Raw genomic sequence first — 20,426 nt, 5'->3', positions numbered from 1 at the left:
TCACAATATTGCACTTGCCAGCAAACGGAATGCAAAGAAAGTAACACAACTGAATTATGAGGTGCATGGTATGATATACGGTCATACATAAAAACAGATTTTTTTTCACAATAATCATATTTGCTTGCATTCCCCGTGGTCATAAATCGTAGAAAATCCAGTCTACAATTCTGCTCCTCAACCGGTTTGGAACATCGCCTTTTTTTCACCGTCTTCAGCTCCACTGCAATGTCGACTGGCACTTGAGGCAATACATACTCGCCCACCACTTCAGATGAACCTTTTGTGCTTCCCACATGGTGTAGGTCATGCAGCCCTTTGTTTGGCTGTCTAGAAAATAGTTGCCATAATTAGCAATCTGCTGAAGCTGAATGCAAGAAAGAACCTGAACTCTGTGCAGAAAAGACCAAACAATCTGAAATCAATCGTTATAGGTATCTCTGTGCTGAAGCTGGAATCATTGGTGGACCAGTCTCTGCACATTCAAAAAATGCAAATGACATTTTGACACACGATGCTTCAATTGCAGTGACAAATCACTCACCACTAGTGCAGGTGACCTCACCACGACAAAAAGTAATTATGGTGCGCAAACAATGAGTCACTATGGATTTACGACTTAACTGGTGAGCCAATACCTTACACTTTATGAAAACTGCTGTAGGTTCATGAATGCTCTCCTGAAGATCTTAATGACATATCTGCATAAAACACAATGCAACAAACAAATCTGCCTGAATCTCTTACTAACTCGTTAAACTGCAACTTCCTTGAAGACCTTTTCGATGATGTTCGCTCACAGTACCAATGAGTTCAGTATGCTAAATCTAAGTTTCCTTACACCGAGGCCCAGAAGTGCATATATACTGACAGCGACCAAGCTTCTTTTTACTACGTTCCTGTAGGCAGTGTGTTGAACAATTTTATACAGTGCAAAGGTATCTCTGAACATATAATGAAACCTGAGGCTGCCGAAGCAACTGCATTCCAAAGCCATCGTGAAGGCAGGATTTATAAGAAGCATGTGACTGACATGCTTACGAACTCTAATGAGAAGCTGCTTCACCTTTTATTGTATGCAGATGAGCTTGAAATTGCTAACCCAATTGGAGCAGCGAGAGGTGTGCACAATATTCTGGCAGTCTATTACAATGTACTCAATGCACCGGGTGCATATCCTTCACAGTTAAAAATGCTGCATCTCGCAATCATGGCAAAGTATGTAGATGTACAAAAGTATGGAGTAGAGGTTGTGCTCCGGCCATTGCTTGCAGAGTTAAAAACTTTGCAGGATAGGGGCCTTGGTGTCATGTTGGATGGCAAGGAAGTGTGTTTAAAGGTGGTAGTTTTAGCTTTCTGTGGAGACAACTTGTCCATGCATCGCTTAGGTGGTTTCTCCTGCAACTTTTCTCATGGATCTGTTTGCCGATTTTGCATGGCACAAAAGAAAAACCTTTCATCAATAACAAGAGGAGACTTATGCCGATTAAGAAATGAAGAGCTCCATGAAAACCACCTGAAAGCCATTCAAATAAACCCAGCATTGTGTAAGCGGCTGTATGGCTTGAATTGTGTGTCTGTAATATCTTGTCTTGAACACTTTGATGTTACATCACAGTTGCCACCGGATATCATGCATGATATGTTTGAAGGAGCATTGCCATTTGTAATACAGAATGTGCTAAAAGGATTGTTTGATGAGCATATTTTGACCTCATCAGACCTTGAAAAAGTGAGCAAGTTCCAGTATGGTCGAAATGATGTGAAAACAAACTGCTGCCGCTAAGTGAAGCCTTTGTACAAGGCAAAAGTGCCCTGAAGGGCACTGCATCACAAAACTGGTGCTTTTTCCGACTCTTGCCCCAAATATTTGGGTCCAGTGTTCCAGAGGCAAATAAGGACTGGAAATTATACCTCCTTTTAAGAGAAATTCTAAACATGTTTCAATCAGACAGCCTTCCATCGCAGACCCTTTCATACCTCGAAATTAAAGTTCAAGAGTTCCTTCGTTCTTTCGTAAGTCGCTACCCTTCTGTCCGTCTCATTCCAAAGATGCACTATCTCATACATTACCCCCGCATGAAATCTCTTTTTGGACCACTGAAGCACTTGTGGTGCATGAGGTTCGAGGCAAAGCACCAATATTTTAAGAGCCTTGCAAAACTTGTTAAAATTTTCAGGAATATCAGCAAGACCCTTGCAGAGAGGCAGCAGTTGCTCCAAAGCTTTGAGTTCAGTGAATTAGCTTTAGACGATGTTCTATCTACGAACAGTGAAAAATCTGTGGAGAGGGCCGAGCTTCACCCATGCATTCAAGAGGCGCTGCCAGTTGGCGTCACCTGGCAGACAAAGTCAGTGACACTACGGCAGGTAACCTACAAAGTAGAACATGTGATGCGCAGAGGAGATGGTCCAGAGTTTTGTCAGATTATTGGCATCTTCATTGTGAGCAATGATGTTGCTTTTTTTAGTCGAAAGATTTGAAGTACTAGAATTCAGAAGGCACCGATATTCCTATTGGGTCGCAAGGTGTGGTACAATGTATGCTGCGAAACCTGGAGATGAAGCACTTTGAGAGTGCCTTGACCACTATATTGGAGGAGAACTTGTAACAAGATGTGAAATTGTTTTGTTTGATTAATGTTGATGTTGACGGTGTTACTGAGTGGTCCTTGTGGTTATGCCTTCCGTTATGTATCTGGTAATTCATATTTCTGTTATCTTGTCTACAAATATGTTCTTCAGTTTAGTTTAAAAGTGCACGCACGTGCATTCAACTTGCATTACCTCTATTGCTACTATGTAAATAACTAATCCAAGCATTTATCACTTATTAAGGTAAGCAAATAAATGTGCCAACAATAAACCATTATTTTTGTCAGGCAGCTAACTGGATCAAATGAAAATGCTCTAGTTTTTGTATAGACCTCAGACTCTGCCCAGGCGGCGCTGCGGAAAAACCCGTCACCAGCGCCCCCATCGGAGCCTTGGCGCGAACTGGGTAGTGCAAGGAGAGCTGTCCGCAAGCGAAGGTGCATAGGCCACAATGGACTCTTCTCTTTCGTTTGTGTTGAGGCACGGTTTCCTAAAAATAAGGGACCTGGAAAGCGTCCTCCGCCCATCCACGCTTCGGAAAGGAAGCTCAGCAGGGCGAAGTACGTGTACAATATAAAATAGTCTCAAGTTTTATTTCGGCGTGCTGCAACTCGCAAGTACAGAGAGTATCAGGTTTGTCTATAGGCATATCAGCATAAAAATCTAAGCATTTCAAATTGGTTCGTATTGAATATGACCTGAACGCAAGACTTAAGTATCTCCTATATTTTTATGTATTTTATCGTAATGTTTTGTCTCGCAATTATTTACAGAGAGTAAATCCTTTCATAGCCTTTTCCAGGGCAGCATACAGAAAACGTTTTCCAAGGCAGCAAACAGCGTGCGATCATAACGAAAGAAAGCTTCCTACAGTGCCTGCGCGCTGCATCTTTCTCGCAGGAGCTACAGCATCGCTCGTACCTTAATTTGAACTTTTCGCAGACGCTTCGAGCAACAAGCGCGCACAAATAAATGCAAATAAACGCGACATTTTTTTCTTTACACACGTGCGTTACTTCGCAATTACTCGTCCAGTGATCCTACAGCAACTTCATTGCTCACATTTGAAAAACGCAGTCGAGCAGGCTCAGCACATTGCGAAGCGTGCTTGTTGTATCGGCGCAGGACATACAAAATACCGAAAGTAGAAATGAGCTCGCGATACAACGATGCTCTAGAACAGGATTTTGAATTCATAAACGAACCAAAATGTTTGGTTAAGCTGACCTGCCAAATCTCTCCGTTCCACTTGTTGAGTCAAGCGGAGGCGGACGTCTGTTAAAAGGTGGAGATATCCATGGCACATCGAAGGATGGTTCGCAACGTTGTTTTTTCGGTTACCAACGAAGTGGCGGCTGCAAATTCTTGAGTTTTCGCTTCATTACCATGGTCCTCCGTCAGGGCTACGCAACACAATTACAGAAGAACAAAATTGTCGCACTTTCTGATGCGAGCCGCTGTGTTGTGGGGAATGCAAGTAATTCGATTGCCCAACAGGTTGAACGGCCCGTATCCAGCGCTCTCGCCTTTCCCCTTCATACGATCGCGATGGAAATCAGTAAAACTGAACGTTGTTAATCCGTCCTTCACGTTCATGGCAATTTACAACACAACAGTAGCGTCGATTGCGGCGTTTCTTCGTAGCGCGCGGAGCTATCGCGGTTGCCGTCGTTTGCGCCATCAGTCTGAAAAGTGGGCCAGCAAGCACTTTATGGCAGTTCGGCGGCGTGTCCGACTAGCTAGAATTTCATAGCTCTCTGTCGGGGTGTTAAATGCGCAAAACACTCGCAATATGGACCAAAATCTAGTTAAATCGTTGCTTCGCAGTCGCTAGCTGCATAGGCAACTTAGCAAGGGAGTCTAGCTTGGCACTACTCAATTACTGCCTCTTCGCACCGGTAGGTGGCGCTACGCGTCTTGCAAAACTCCAGAGTCTGACGTCCATGGATATGCAAACACCGAATTCGCATTCTACACATGGTGTGCGTATATATAGTATCAGGAACAAGCAATGGTTTACTATAGGAAGTTTCTATGCATAAAATTACTTTCTTGATGTACATTGACGATTCTTTAGTTATTTGTAACATGCCATAATTGAACAGTTTATTGTCATTTGTGCCATAATGCCCTTCTATTCACTGTCAAGGATAATTTTTAAGTGCTATTATATAATGACTCTCTCTTATTGGTTCAATAATAAAACTCAAAACGCTTGTGGAACTGTGTGGTAACTGTATTACGATAATTTAAGTAATGTGTAAATTAAAAGCTTGTATTTTGGAACATGTTTACACACAAAGTCCGAAAATTTCGAAAAACAATTGTCAAGCTTGTCGACTCCTGATGTTTCAGCTTTCCCTTGCCGAGACTTCTCCAGTCGCACAGGAGTACCGATCTTTCACGACGACTCTTCGCGTGCCATTGAGAGTCGAATGACCCTTGCAGAAATCCTGACTCTTATTTTGTGACTCTACTCGCGCAAGAAAGCGTCTTCGGTAGAAAAAAGAGAGTCCAGGTGCCGTGACTCACTTTTTGCTCTTTTTTCTTAGAGTGTGCGGCGTGGAACATAAATGGAGCGTTATCTAAGGAGCTTCATTGTCATTCTTCGTACTGTTAGATAACATGTTGTGCACTGTGCTGGCAAGCCCTTTAGGTATGACAATACATAATGCGCAGCTGTGTCTTCTCTACGCGTGCAGGACAAGCAATATTATTCCATTCAGCGAAACCGTGGCAACGATTTTAAAACAAAACGACGAGCCATGAATGCGCTTGATCGTGTGGAAGGTAGTAACTGAAACACCGGATTTTATCGTTTTGTCCCTATAACAAGGATATTATTCATTCTTCATGCGATATTTTATGTTTGAATATTTATTCACTGCAATATAGTCAAAATGCCAAGTAGAAATCTGAATAAGAAATAATACGTTGAAAGGCAGGACCCCAATAAATGAAATACCCAGCAATAAGAAGTACAGAAACTGCATTTGTTCACAGCAATAAGAAAGCGTTTTTTTTTAGAACCATGGTGAACGTATCCTCAGTTAACCAGAATTGCCTTAGCCTCCTTGCGCAAGTGCAGACGGTACGACAGCAGGTGGGAAACTGAAGAATTCTTACAGTAAATCGCGAAGGTCAAAAACGTTTTACAATAATGCCGACGTGTTCTGCACGTAGGTAAGCGTGCACAGCAACGAAAAAAAAAAAAAGGAAACTTCACCTATAGCACAGCTCCCATGATTTTTTTAACAAAGGGGATATTTAAAGCGAACAGGTTTTTCTGTAAGCTGGCAACTTCATCTGAGAGAACGTTGCCGCGTCTACGACTATGCGAATGATTTTTGTGGTGAACCTGGCCGTTTTCGCCGCGGTGGCATTCTGCATACCAAGTTGTGGTAAGGGTTGGCTGAATCAACGCTCTATGTCACTCATACGATTACGTTTCGTGCTCATAGCATACGACGGCATATCAGCAGTAAACATTTATCTGCAGGTTATTTGCGTGTGCCCCTGAGCAATCCTAAGCTATATTTAGATCACAGTGGCTGCCTTTGGTTCAGAGCATTATGCACAGCTGAGTTCACCTGGAAGGAAGGTTGTTGTGTTTTGGCGCTAAAAGTATCGCTAGAATAACGCCACAATTTAAATGCATAAGCATTTCTATGCTTACCTAATGAGAAAACCGTCCATCACGTAAGACAAGAAAGTGGACCGATCCCGCAGATAGTGCAATACCGGACCAACCCACGGGGGAGGTGAAGCATGCTGCAAGCGCTCAGCAAAGTAAAGCAAAAAAGTTCGAACAATCTTTGGAATCACGCATGAAATATAGATAGAACCCGCAGCTGCAAGCGGCTCAGTCTTCTTGCGGCCTGTCGCATGCAGGCGAACGAAGCGGCGAGAACACAGCTCTCACAAAGCGCCCTGCCTCTTTCGCAAATCGCTTTCAAGATATGAGCCTTCGCTTCTCATTAACGCGAAGAGGCGAGAACACGGCGCTGGAAACTATCAGCAGTCGGCGCACTCTGTCTGCATCGCAGATTTCAAGATATGGCCGCGCGGCGCATAATGGTTCGACGCGGACCGACAAGGCGCCAAGAGTGATACGAGCTTATAACAATCAGACCGGCTTCAGCAATCCTGGCGCGCCACCTGCGGCGGTTAGCTTGCCTCAGCAATTCACCTTGCACCGCCGTCCGCAACAGTGCGTGTTGCCACCTGGCTGTCGTTTATACCGGTCGTATAAACATTCATATCACTGATAAGGACACCGGGCTATACGTGGGGATGACCAAGTGGTGCAATGCTTACGCATACTTAAAGAACTCCCAGAGGAAGTTCTGCGTCATTTTCTTCTAAAATATTTAACCTTTCAAAGAACGGATTGATGAGATAGCATGTCTATAGGCAGGTGCCACTGAACCGGGAAAACGTGATATGTCCGCTGCCCGAAAGATACATGCTCTCAGTCTGCACTATAATAAAAATACCGACCGCTCATGAAAGACCACTAAATATGGTGTGGAAGCACATCTATAGACTCTTCACTTTGAAAACCTAAGTATGTTTGCAGCACAAGGCAAATCGGAGGAAAAATCATGGTTTGTTTGGAGTCTTGAGAATTGGCTATGGATTTTAGAAAAAAAAAAAGTTATGCCGATGCAATGCCCATGTTAGAATGTGTGTTTAGCGACGCTTTCGTGCAACGAGTAAATGCTATTACACTAGCTGGTATTTCACTAGAACAGCAGCTTCGATTTGTTGGTTTTGATCACACTTGTGATGTCGTCTTCTCGTCTCGTGTCGCCGTCTACTTTTGAGCTCTTAATCCCAGGACTAAATCCTATGCCTGCAAATGTCTTGATTGTCATCTATGCAAAGTGTAATAGCATGGAATATGTTTACCCCCCGTACCAGTCGCACTTTAATGTGATACATTGTTTATATTTATGCACTACACGGTTCAAAATTTAGGCCTAAATGCAAACCCCAGTTAATGCGAGCGCACACTATGGGACGTTGACGCATTGATGTCATGAGGACGAAGGCCATTTTTCTCGAAGGAAGAATGGTGAGGACAGACGTATGCTGAGAGAAGCCCGACACGAGAGAAAGTGGTAGAGTTTACCGTTATTTTTCCTGTTTTATTCCTTTGTCAATGGGCTAATGGGATAATGGAAGCTGGCGCGTGCACACATGTTCTTAGGCGAACGTGGACTCACGCGCACGGGCTTCGCGACATTAGTAATGCGTCTATTCAGCGAGACAGTTGCAGTAGACGCCAAGGCCAGGGAAGTCTGGCAGGGTTTGGCAAAGAAGCTTCACTTTTAGTCACAAGAGTTTCTAGTCACTGACCAAGTCAAAACTTAATTGACGTCTCAGAAGCCATACGGGCGGGTTACTTGTGGCTAGGCCTTGCCATCGCTGTCAGTGCTTCGCCCTTCGCTTGAAACTGCCAAATTTTATTGCGATAGCAATTATATGGACACTCCAGGCGCAGTTCGGCCGTCGCCGTGGGCCTCCATGTGAGGTTACGTGTAAAGTACAAGGGCGAAAAAATCGTCGCCGCACACAGTCTGTTGTATGTGCGATTGAAAGCGTGCGAAGGTGAGCCACCGATCGCGGCTCAATGTCTCGCACGAAGGCGAGGAAAGCAGGGAGGAAGCGTGCCGTCTTCCGTCACACGCACGGCTGCGGGGAAGGGTACGGAGGGGGGTACGTTCTTCTCCGGACGGCCCAGGCGGCCGCGCACACCCACCCGGGCCGCTGTATATTGAAAGCCATTTGCGACGACGATCAGGTATGCCGTGGGTGGGGGGCGTTTTACTCTGGACGGCGCCCGGGCCGCTGTACCTTGAAAGCGATATTCGTCGGGGACAGGGTCCGCCGCGCGCTGTGTTTTGCCGACTTAGTTTACTTTCATGCGAGGTGCAGAAGGAAGGTGAATTCGCTCGCTCCTGCTGCCGCAATTCCTTACTCCAGAGTTTCGACAGCGAGTTACCGCGGCCCTTAAGTGAGATGTGTTCATGCTTGTTTCAGGGAGGGTGACACCATGGGCCTATTAGGTTAGTTAGTATGCCTGTGTTTACAACTTTGTACGACCGATAAACCCATATCCTTAGTTGGTATAGCTGTCCACAAACTTGGTACCTCAATCGTAGCTTCCCTTCTGGGGGAAACTGACTTCTTTTTCTCAATCTGCTATCTCACCAGACGAGTTTTCTTGAAACCATTGCCTAAGCTTTCAATTTTATGTTTTGCCCATGGTAGTGCATTGATGGCTATTAACGTTACTTGTGAGCTGTACTTTTTGTGCATATATCCGGAAGTACTATTCGCAAGCGTTAAACGTAAATTCAGAAACGAGAGCTGGTAAATTGCATAGAACGGTTAAGAGCGCCTTTGCGATGTGTAAGTTGCGATCATCATAAAACTACTATGTTATTATGTGTCGTCATAAACCATAAAATTAATCAAATGACAAACAAGAACTCTGCTTAGATGGTACATGCACCTCAGCTCTTTCGCTTGGAAACTGACGCTTCAATACATGCTGCAGACCTAGATTTTTTACGCTTGCACTAGCCGTGTTAGTGACATTTCTCGACTTCTTTGTGTTGGTAACTTATTTAGGGCATAAAATGACTAATGCGTCGGAAATGCGAAATTTCACTTCAATCATATAAAAAAAATGACTGGGATAAGGCGAAGAAATTACTCCTCTTCTGTGGGTTTTCGGCAAACGTATCTTAATCCCAGGCAAGATCTTCTACGACGCCGTTTGTGCTTTCTTTTTTAGGGGTCACATTTTACTTCTGTTGCTTCCTTTTCATTACCCTGTCTTTAAACATATATCTTACATTGCGGCGCATACCACAGCAGGTGCCACATAAGTGATTGCTGCTTTTACGCTCGTGTTTTGTGAATGCAGTACTAAACTTTACACGGGGAGGTCCAAGGTTCGACAATGGTTTCAAAACTATTTGAGTGGAATTTCTACTCAGGGTACTTCAGACAATTAGTTCGAAATTCCTCAAAAAACGAAGGGACCAATAACTGAATAAAAATTAAGACATTTGGTCGAAATTAATTTATCACGATGGAGCCCTGTATAATTTCTCAAGATACCAATCAGACGTCTAATAAAGCGATTGAGGCTATCGCCCGACAGGGCTGCATTTAACGTTTTCCTTGATCATGACGCCATACTCACAGCAAAAACCTATTTGTCTTTCTTAAATACATGTTGTGTGCAAGTTATTTTATGTATTAGCAGCAATCGTGTAGCGTTTTCTGTAAATAAGTAACGGCGATATCTTTGCTTTGTTACAGAGAGACCGAAATGCCACTACCCTAATGGTACGTAAAAGGAAGACTAATCTTTATTATGCCATTTTCCCGAAAACCGTTCAAAATTTTCAATGCAAGCTTTTAATATTCCGTAAGGCGTGCTGGAAACTCGATAATACATTTACTGTCTTTTTGGAGTGGGAGTGGTGGTTATATGAACCTTGCCACCAAGCTATGCATTTCGAGCAGGGTTTGTGAGCCTTTGAGAGCACTATGATTTCTTTTTCTGCATTAAAAATGCTGCTGGACAATTAAGTCTTCGTAATTATTGCAGCTGCTCACATATGTTATGAATAAATTGAAGTTAGCCTAAAAGCTCGTGTGCAGCAGGGCAACAGGGCCTTGTCCCCCCGAACGAGCGGTAAGAGTGAGCTACACGAAATATGTGTGCAATCGATAACCGTAGGCAGGCGTACTGAGCAATGCATCAGAATTCCCCTCAGTGCATGACTGCGGGTTAACATTTAGCTGTGCCTATTTTCAATACTGTGATTACGCAGTTATAAAATTTAAAATATATATATATTTTACTGGCCAACCTGTCTACCGGTTTAATTGTAGTATGTTGCTTTTAAAAGAAATCGAAAATTATTGACCACTAGTATGAGAAATCCTAGTTAGGTTTTAACACATTCGATAAATGCTGTCGCAAAGGAGTTATCATAAGGATTTGCAGGAAACTATAGAACGGCACAAATGCGAAGTTTCTCTCTAAATTTTGTAAACAGCCATTAGCTAACTGCTACTACAGAAAAAAAAGAATTACACAGATGGAACTGAAGTGCGCACTTAGTTTGGAGTTTTCCGAAATTCGTGATGGCGATGCAACAAGTATGTGCAACGTGCAATGTATTTTTCTTAGTTAACTGACGCAAACTGTCTCGCAATTGAATTTAAAGAATTCTAACATCTTTTCTTTTTTTTTGGGGGGGGGGGGGAGCAGGGGGTTCAGTTATAGCGCTGTTTTATTGTTCGCCTATCGCCATCCTTCGCACTTGTTTGTAGTCACTACACTAAAGCAGTTCTGTCTGAAGTCAACAATATCAGTTTAAACTAGTGTGGTCTTTCTATGCAAGAGTCTTTCTACGTTTCACGCATACTTGCTGCAAATTTCGACAGCGTGGTGAAGTTAACTTGTTTCTATATTTTGCCATAAGGCGCGAATTTTACACATACAAGAAAAGACAAGGAGAACACCAAAAAAATTTGCCTACAAGCACTTTCAATAGTTGTAACAAGAAAAAAGGTTCAAAGAAGTTATATACATATATACAGTGTGCACAGGTGCTAAAGAAGTAAAACCCAGCTCATGTGCTAGTTAAGATCTGAACTGCAGGCTAATGATAAAACGAGATTCTGCACGATTGTCTATGGAGTGCAATAAAAAGTCCTCCGTCCTAGCATTTCTAATGTTATCCCCTTTGGAAAAGAAAAAAAAAAGAAAAAGAAGTCACCCCATAGGAGGTGAAGATGCGGTTACTGACCAAATCAAGGTGAAATAAGAGCTTTCGAAGACCGCACGGGTTTATTGGTCACACAAACACAGGCAAGAGACGTTTGTGCCTTTTATGCCAAGATATGTAGCAAGCGGGAGATGATAGCAGCTAGGTTGCCATCTGTCCTATCCATAGTGTCTGTCGTTGTTTAAGTGAGTCAACATTCTAGAAAAAAAATCACCGACACTTACGATACTCTCTAATGGCAAGTTTTTGCGCAGGTTTATATGTGTTTTTATTTCGCCACATATGGGCCAGCGAGGACGATGTCTCGCGCGGCACGTCACAAACGGAGCGAAGTGCTGAGCGACTGCCTCGCTAATCTGGTGATCTTGAGAACGAGCACGTGGGTGACGCGTGGGCGCGGTTCATAGCAGCCGCCGCTGACAAATCTATCAGATATGACGCGGGCTCATCTGGCGCCATCTAGAAGCTATCGTCGCCGCATTAAGCTTTTCTTCGCCCGCTTACGTCATACCCTCCTCCACTTTCCACCTCATGGTTTCGCTGCACCGTTCCGCCTCGTGGCTTTCACCCCCCGCTGCCATCCGCGTTCGCTTCCACCTTTCGCTATGCTCGTTCGCTCGGTTACGTCGTCGCCGCCGCCAACGCTCGGCGCAGGAACGGGTCCCTAAGAGCTGCGCTTTAAAACAGGGTGATGGGATTCTTTTATTTGCTATGACAATGGCTTTTTCTCAATCGATAAGGTGATCACCATTATTGACGTTCTGGGCAAGGGTGTTCGGCGTTTTCTTCTTGTTGGGGACGTCCAGTTGGTGATCCGCTTCTCCTTCATTCTTTTGTTTACTTTCCGGTTCTGGCGGTGTGATTACAGTTAGTCAGCACACGCTACCTTGTACATCACGATGGAATAGGCCTTGCTGTCAAGCTGGCGTTTAATGTGTTTTCACCAGCCTTCGCTATTTGGTTTCGTAGTCTGCTGGACGATACGGATGTGATTCGCAGATTGTATTCGAAGATTCATTAGAAGATTCGAAAACGGTGCTTTCGATTCCTCTAATGAACTCTCTAGGGTATGCCTTCACGAAATATTTATTATTTTCAGTTTATTCCCAATTTCGTCGTCTTTTGAGCGGAAGCGTGTAGCCCGCGTGACGAATGATGTGACAACACACTGCATATGTCAAGGCGGTCTGCCCGCACTGAAATGCAGATAATGGTCAATGTGACTATTTTTCCTGTGCGCAGCAAAACGGAGCATTGCGCCCTTTCTGTGCGCGAGGATGTTAAAGAAGGGAAGCCTCTTGCAGAAATGTGCGCACACTCCAGCTGACCCGAACGCGCGTACCTGAACCGGTTCGTGTGCCTAGATTGGGCAGACCGGCGTCATGTTTACTCGGGCCTGGGCAGGGCCCACGCCACTGTATCTTTACGTCAGGCAGGCTGGGCCACGCACAGAGCCAGACTCGAGCCCAGCACATGAACGCTATGGCGGAATGTTCCTCGAGCACGGCATCCGTAATTTTTGTCTAGAATTTTAAAGGCTTGTTTGAAGCCCGAGTCAGTGGAGAGCTTTTTCTTTTGCATGATAAATAAGGATGTAGTGTTGTGTGCTTTCCGAATATAGTAAGCTTTGTATGTTTATTTAGCTTCTATTTCGACATGGTAAATTAGATGTATGCCGTTTATACTCACGAAAAAGACAGAAATCCTAGCACTGTTGGGCCAGGCCTAGTACGGCCATAAAGGTTCTGATTGATACCTGGTCACGCCGGGCGCATTCATTGTTCTTTACAGTCCGATTCGGGCATGCTTTCGAAGCATGCTGCGGGTCCGTGCTCTTAAGTGTTGCCCACGAAGAGCTCCACGCTTCTGTCACACTCGAATTCAGTAGTGAAATTATTAGCCACTTCTATCGAGTAGAGAACAATACGCGTGGTATCCAGTACAATGCTGAAGTCATCTACATTGCGGGCTAAAAAATGTAGCTGATCTAGTGAACGCCTTTATATGAACCTATGTGTACGAGCTATTGTAATTGTGTTTGAGATTGTGTTTTAGTAATGCCAAACGTTGATCATAAACCATGCAGCAAAATTTTGAATTTACTCAAGAATGCTCTTTCGTTCTTTTGACCACCTGCCCCGTCTTCAAAATCGCAACGCAGCGCAGGCTGCACCGCCAGCTGGCTACTAGGGTCGAGATTAAGCACGCTTGCCTTAAACGGTTCGACGAGACCTGTTCTTGCCTATATAGCTTTAAATTCAATCGTAGATTCTATTTCTATTTGATTTTTGCTGGAGCCGTGATTCATGGCTAACGTGTACTCCCCAATCTCAGAGCTGCGTGGTGTTTGTACTGCAGTCCTTTTTGTCCCGTAAGCTTGGGCTGTAGCGTAGGAATGCTCTGACATAGACGCACTGATAGACCTTAACCCCAATGTTCACACAAACTAGTAGTATGCAGATATTTTTTTCAAGAAATCTGAAAGTACCACATAATTACATGTGTATCAGGTGCAGGACCATGTACTAACGAAAGATGAATTTTGCTGCTTATAGCGTTTCAAATTGCCTAAAAGTGAAAAAAATCGCATGCGTTTATGGTTATGTATTTAACAGTTCTACAAACAAATCAACCCACCGGGTGGACACACCCTGACCATGATTTGCTAGATGTCAATGTGCTATCATTTCATGCAGATTGTTGGCAGCAGGCTGAGAGAGGACCATGCCGAGCTGCGATTGAAATGTTCGTCTTCAACACGACCACAAGGCGGTGCGACCGTTTTATATGGGGAGGTTGCTGCGAGAACTGCAATCTCTTCAAGACGAGATATCGATGTAAAAAGAGCTGCTTGTGGTCCCGGCCAAGGGTGTCAACCTCGAATTTGCTTCCAGGAAACCACATTAACAGATTACTACCATAATGTGAAGGAGGGGCCACACAATCTGGGCTTTCATTAGGCCGAATTTTTAACACTCAGACAATGTATTCGGCATTTCCTCATAGCAATCGGCAAGCAGGAACATAAATAGTAAACACGGCACGTATCTTAAAAGGTCAATTTTATTCTTTATTGGCTTTTGTTAGTTTCACAATTCTTCGTTTATTCACCGTAGAATATTTTAACATAGCGTGTCTTCAAATTTTTGCACAACCAATAAAAGGTCTGCAAAAAACACCTATTTTCACGTAATTATATCTGTCTTTATATTTGAAGTGCAAATAAATCCTGATAAAAGCTTTCAACTTGGAGGAAGTGTTGAAAAGTCGATATTAGGTGTCACAAACATCGTCCTAGTCGCGGCTTTCTAATACATGCCTGTGAAGAATATGTTTTGTGAAACCTCAATCTTTTCACGTAAGAATAGGATTGGTGGGTAGATTTGCGCCTTTCCGTTGAAGAATATTTTCGTTTAGGTTAGCAATGACAGTGTCTACGGTGCTGCCCACGGCACAATGCTCGAAAGCCGCCTGATGATCTACACCGTGCTATAGTATTGTCAGCAACTAGATCACATAAATGAACCTTCGAAATGGAAGGTTCCGAATCAGCTGAATTGTGTAGTTTTTAAACACTACGATGCGCTCTCAGAGCGCAGTGGTAAACCAATGAGTCGGGGAGGGCTTCTACCGGTAAATCCTTACATAGGCGGCCAATTCACCAAGGGTTAAATTCCCGAAGATTCTTGTTCCTAAGTTCTTTCATATTGGCTAGATGGCTTTGCTAATGATATATCCAGCCCCAAACTTGACTGAAATTTTCCCTTACGCACAATTATAACGAAATACCGTTCTTTTTCTTTAAATATGACCCATGATATCACCGTCTTTATTCCTTCTTTATTGCACAGCGCGGGATTCAAGAATGAACAAGAACGTCACATTATAATGTCCCTCAAGAGCATTTATGCAAAGCCAGTTTAAAGCGAAGCTTCCTTTGCCGCTTGCACGCGATTTGGCATTCGTCGTTCTTTTCTGGATGGTTACATTTGTCATCATACCGCGTGTATCAGCGAACATTTTCACATTTTTTTATAGGTTGCCTGTCGGAGATAGCACAATTTTTGCTCATGAGCTGATCTACGCGAAGAGGCGAACATTACTTGCGCAAAACATTTAAAAGCATAATTGACTAAATAAGAATTCACCAAGTTTGACCTAATTACCCTATGACCCGTATTAAAGTTCACAAATTCTAGCCGCTGAGTTCGCTAGGCGGAACCTCTTGGAACGAATTTTCAGGATGACACCAGTTTCGACATATTAATTCGCGAACTTTGCGGCGATATGCATGGGCGTTCCAGTTACCTTCTTAACAAAAGCGTCGTTTTACGCATTAAGCCCCAAAAGTAACATGTGAAGCAGGAACTATCACTGCGGCAGAGTCGAAGCCTGCGAAGTTGCAGAGACATGCACTGTGGCTGAACGTAAATTTGTATGTTACAAATAAACGAAATAATTTTTGAGTTGTCAGCTGTATGATACTAGCACCACGGCCTTGATGTGAACTTTATTCCTTCAGTATAGTTCATACGATGTGCACTTCCATCGCTAATTGCACAAAAAATCGTAGCTTCATCCAAACGCACTGAATTAAGTGCTCGAACTGTGCGACGCCATGAGAGCGCACAAGACAGCATGATTGGAGCAACGTATATGCTCATCTTGCTGATACTACGCGTTCTAGTGACCACGCTTCGCGTCGTGCACGCTTCCCATTGTTCACAAGGTCGATCCAAATAGGTCGCGAAGCTTCGGGCTAAAAATGGTTCAGTACAAATTGTCACGGACATCAGCAAGGGTGGTTTAGGAGCAGCGACTGAAGCGCGACTATGTTTGGAGAGAACAAACATTGGGAAACAAAAAAGCGCTTTTTAATTCTAGCGAGACACAGTTAGATTAATGCAATGAAAATAAAATTCCTGGTCAGTTTTATGTATTCATGATGAGCAAAAAAAATACAAGTTTATTTGATTTTATTATTATCAATAAATACATTTTTTTCAGCGCCCGTCGTAACAGGGAGCGTTGACGCCGCTATCACTTGCAGTGAAGTGCAGCTGTTCAAGTACGCAGAAAAGCGCGCTCGTAAAGTCGGTTCACCTGCTAAAATACGCCCCCCTCACACGTTGTGCTGTTGTACTTGTGGAAGCTTGTCATAATATGGTGACGTGGGTGGCTTCATCGCTTCTTAACCTGTTCATTCAATAGTGAGTTACGACCCCCAGATAATGTTTTAGTTCTTCTGGTGCGACTGCGCTGGACGACGGGCTTGGTGACCGACGATAGTGCCAGCAGTCTACACCTGACGTTTTTGTCGGACTGTAAAGAAGGGATGTTCTGTGCAGGGCGCGCTGAAAGCTCGAAACGCCTAGTGTTCCTGTATATGCTCCCGCAGGGAGCAGAGTTGCGCATAACTTTTCCGGCGCCGCTCGCACCGCTATTGGCCGAGCGCGAAAAATTACGTTAAATGATCCGCGCCGCTGCGAAGCCAACTTTACGGGCGCATCGCCGACTCATGCGAACTCGTCGTTTCCGTCAGTACCAACGCCATTGCAATCAGTGGACCGTCGATCGTGCGTTCAGAGGAGCAGCTAGAAGCTCTTGCATCTTGAATCTTTTTCTATTTGCAGATTTGCTGCTACTAAATAGTAAGCACTACTAAATAGTAAGTACTACTAAATAGTAATAGTAAATAAAAGTAAGCTTTGCTTAAAATGTGCGCATGTCAACATTTGAAATGCGCTTAAATCTGTGTCTGCACCGCATGTATCGAAAACGTGCAGCTGTTGTGAACGATGGTTAGTGATAAATGGCGCTCTGTTAACGGTCACTGACATAACTGCAGGCACGATAGCTCTCTTGGCGACGGTCATGAATCGGCTGGTTTCGGCAGCCAAAATGCGCTAAGTGTCCACCTTACGTGTGTGAAGTTTTAAACACTCTAAAAAATTTCTTGCTTTCTGACCATGATAAGACAATTTCATATGCATGCTGAAAATCATTGCACCGCTTTTTGTGGCAACGTACTGCGCGTTTGCGAGCGAACTTTGGAGCTGTTCGAGCCACGGGAGTATTTTATTTTGGGGAATCGAAGGCGGTCCCACCCCTTATTTGTACGTTCGTGTGTGTATTTGTATATGCGTGTTTACATAGGTACATACAAAGTTTAGGTTGGTTGGACGCCCACCCCCTCCGGCTGCACGAATGACTCGTTCGAGCGTAGCCTGTATTAAGAAGTGCCCTTTGCTAAGCGCCTGCGAACAATTGGCGCTTGTAGCTCGCGGCCACTAGAGAAAAAGGCGGAACACCGCGCGGCATTTGGCTCCTGCGCGCGCGAGCAGTGGCTTCGCTGGAGAGCTGGATCACGGCGGCGGACCTATGCGCAACTCTGCTCCCTGCGGGAGCATATACAGGAACACTAGAAACGCCCATCAAGTCGCCTGGCGGGGCATTTGAACAAAAATTGAGTTGACATCCTGCCTTTTATCATATACACCTACAACATTGCAAAGCATTAAACTACCGGCTACAGTCCTTTCTATCTTCTTTATGTAAGACCACTCCGGCAGCTTCCTTGACATCATTCTACCCTTTTACTCTTCATGCGGACTCTTCTATTCCCCAGACTCTCTGCCGCGCTGAGGAAGCACGCCGCATAGCTCAGCTCCGTATGCTGGCATCCCAGGACCACTCCAAGATGAGCTACGATTCACGATATAAGAATGTGTCGTACGACAAAGGGGACATATATGGCTTTGGGCACCACTTCGCAAGGGCAGCCTGAGACAGAGGTTTCTGGCTCGTTGCACCAGGCTTTTCGTCATCACCAATCGCCTAAGTGATGTGACCTAATCGATTGCTCGTCTCGTTTCTAATGGCTACCGATCTAAGAAGACGCAACTTGTTCAAGTCGCCCGCCTGAAACGCTGTCATCCACCTGACTCCGAGTGGACGTAACAATTACTCGCCCAGCGGGCTTCGTCTGTGAAGGGAGGTGTGTTACGCTCAAGCTACAGCATGGACGAAGGAAGAAGAGAACGAAGTGCGTTTGTCTTTGCCCCCTTTCGTGGCCCTTTTCACCAATTCATATTTAAATAAACGCACCCCATCGTAACAATATATTCACAGGGAAGCACTAGAAAGGAGCGCGGCTGCATACAAACATCTACGACGCGTTTTGGCAGTGGCAACCCAGTGTTTCGCTACATTGCATTAGTGCTAATCGCACTAACGTTGACACTCACCGTGAGATGAGTTCTGCTGGAATTTGTAAGTCTTTTACTTGTCACGACAGGAAATTCAGTTTACACAAGAGACACCCTTCGATTAATACCATGACTGCATGCGTTGTCCACTGCAATTACACGTATATGCGAGCCTTGGGTAGTCATATCCTGTTGGTAAAATGCGCATTACTAGAGGTCAAATCTTCGCTAAGAATCACGACAGTGCACTTACATCAAAAGTGTGCTAACCACCTAATCAAATACCTCGTGTCCAAGGAGCGAGACACTGCTTACTAATGTCATAGAACAGGTGATTAAAACGAAGAAAATTTCTGTTAAATGATGTGGAAACAAGATAAAGCTCATCTCAAAGCCAAATGTGATAAACACAAGACAAGCTCTTGCAGGCCAGTTACGATAACGTCACTGATATATAGACTGCCAATGCAAGCTATAAAATTAGAACTCTCAAAGTGGGTGGCAAAATTTATGTAGGAGGGGAACTGCAGAATAGGGTTCAGACCAGGCGGACGCTTAGATGATAACATGTTTGTACTAATTCGGTGCATAGACATTTCAGTAGCTCAGAATAGACCTCTACTGATAGCATTTCTAGATAATAAAGGAGCCTATGACAACGTTGACAGGGAATTGTTATGGGACATTGTTAATAGCGAAGGCATAGAGGATGATTTCGTGCAGCTGCTGAAGGGGATATATAGAGACAACGGAGAACAAGTTGTATGAATGAATGAATGAAACCACGTTTATTCCACATCAAAATGCGCCGAAGACGCTGCGGTGGAAAGAGGAGGGGTGTTATTTCAAAAGGGGAAAGGTAAGGCTGCCTCCGTTTTATTAATGAACGTCCTAGAGGCAGCTAAGTGGGAACCGCATGACGCATGTGGCTGTCGCGGAGCCGATCGCCGACGGGTGGTGCAGCAGGGTCCTGAAGGAACAGCAGCAGTGCTCGCCAGAGCTCGATGGCATGGTCCGGAGGCGTGGTATCCGGGCAAGCCCAAGCCCGGAGAGAAGAAGGCCACGGTCCCTGCTGTATGGTGGCCAGGGCACGAAGCCTTGGCGGGATGTAGAGGGGGCAAGTTGTATGGGAAGATCGAAAAGCTAATGAAGTGGGGGAAATTCACCAAGAACTGATGGATGTTCTCAAGGATGTCCTCTGTCTGCGTTGTTCTTCACACTTTATGTTAAGGGAATACAGAGAAAGACGACTGGAAAACAGCGAATGAGGGTGTGATATATCGTACATGCGTAATGGGCATACGGTGCAACAGAAGCTCTCTGGACTTATGTATGCGAATGACATAGTGCTACTATCAGACAATAAAAGAGATTCACAGGTACATGCCAATGTCTGTGGCAATGCAGCGACAAATCTAGGCCTGAAGTTTAGCGCAAGGAAATCGGGAATTATAATCTTTAATGAAGATACGAGCATTCACGTGGTGTCAATTCAATAGGAAGTCATACCCATTGTCAAGCAATAGAAATACCTCGGCGTATACATAAACGAAGGAAAGACTTACTCAAAGACTCACCAAGAGAATTAGAAAATGAAGGGGAAGCGGAATGCTGCAACAATGAAACACAGAGCATTGTGTGCCCACAATAATTATGAGGTGGTACGTGGAATCTGGAAAGAAGTAATGGTGCGAGTGCTTACGTTCGCAAATGCCATTCCGCACTTAAAATCGGATATCTTGTCTGGTTTGGAAGTTAACCGAACATCGGTAGGCCGATTGGCTTTGGCAGCCCACGGTAAAAC

General features: G+C 44.4%; 1 long non-coding RNA gene across 1 annotated transcript; it reads left to right on the top strand.

The window, feature by feature from the left end:
• The first annotated feature begins 5,481 nt into the window (after positions 1 to 5,481).
• On the top strand, positions 5,482 to 14,660 carry LOC126519120 (uncharacterized). The gene is made up of 3 exons (XR_007596526.3): positions 5,482 to 5,996; positions 9,934 to 9,960; positions 14,111 to 14,660. It is a non-coding gene; the product is annotated as an uncharacterized lncRNA (long non-coding RNA).
• The last annotated feature ends 5,766 nt before the right edge of the window (positions 14,661 to 20,426 follow it).

Source organism: Dermacentor andersoni, chromosome 10 (assembly GCF_023375885.2).
Source record: "Dermacentor andersoni chromosome 10, qqDerAnde1_hic_scaffold, whole genome shotgun sequence".
Lineage (NCBI taxonomy): Eukaryota > Metazoa > Arthropoda > Arachnida > Ixodida > Ixodidae > Dermacentor > Dermacentor andersoni.
Note: the sequence above shows the minus strand (reverse complement) of the source record. Positions and strands in the feature narration are given on the sequence as shown.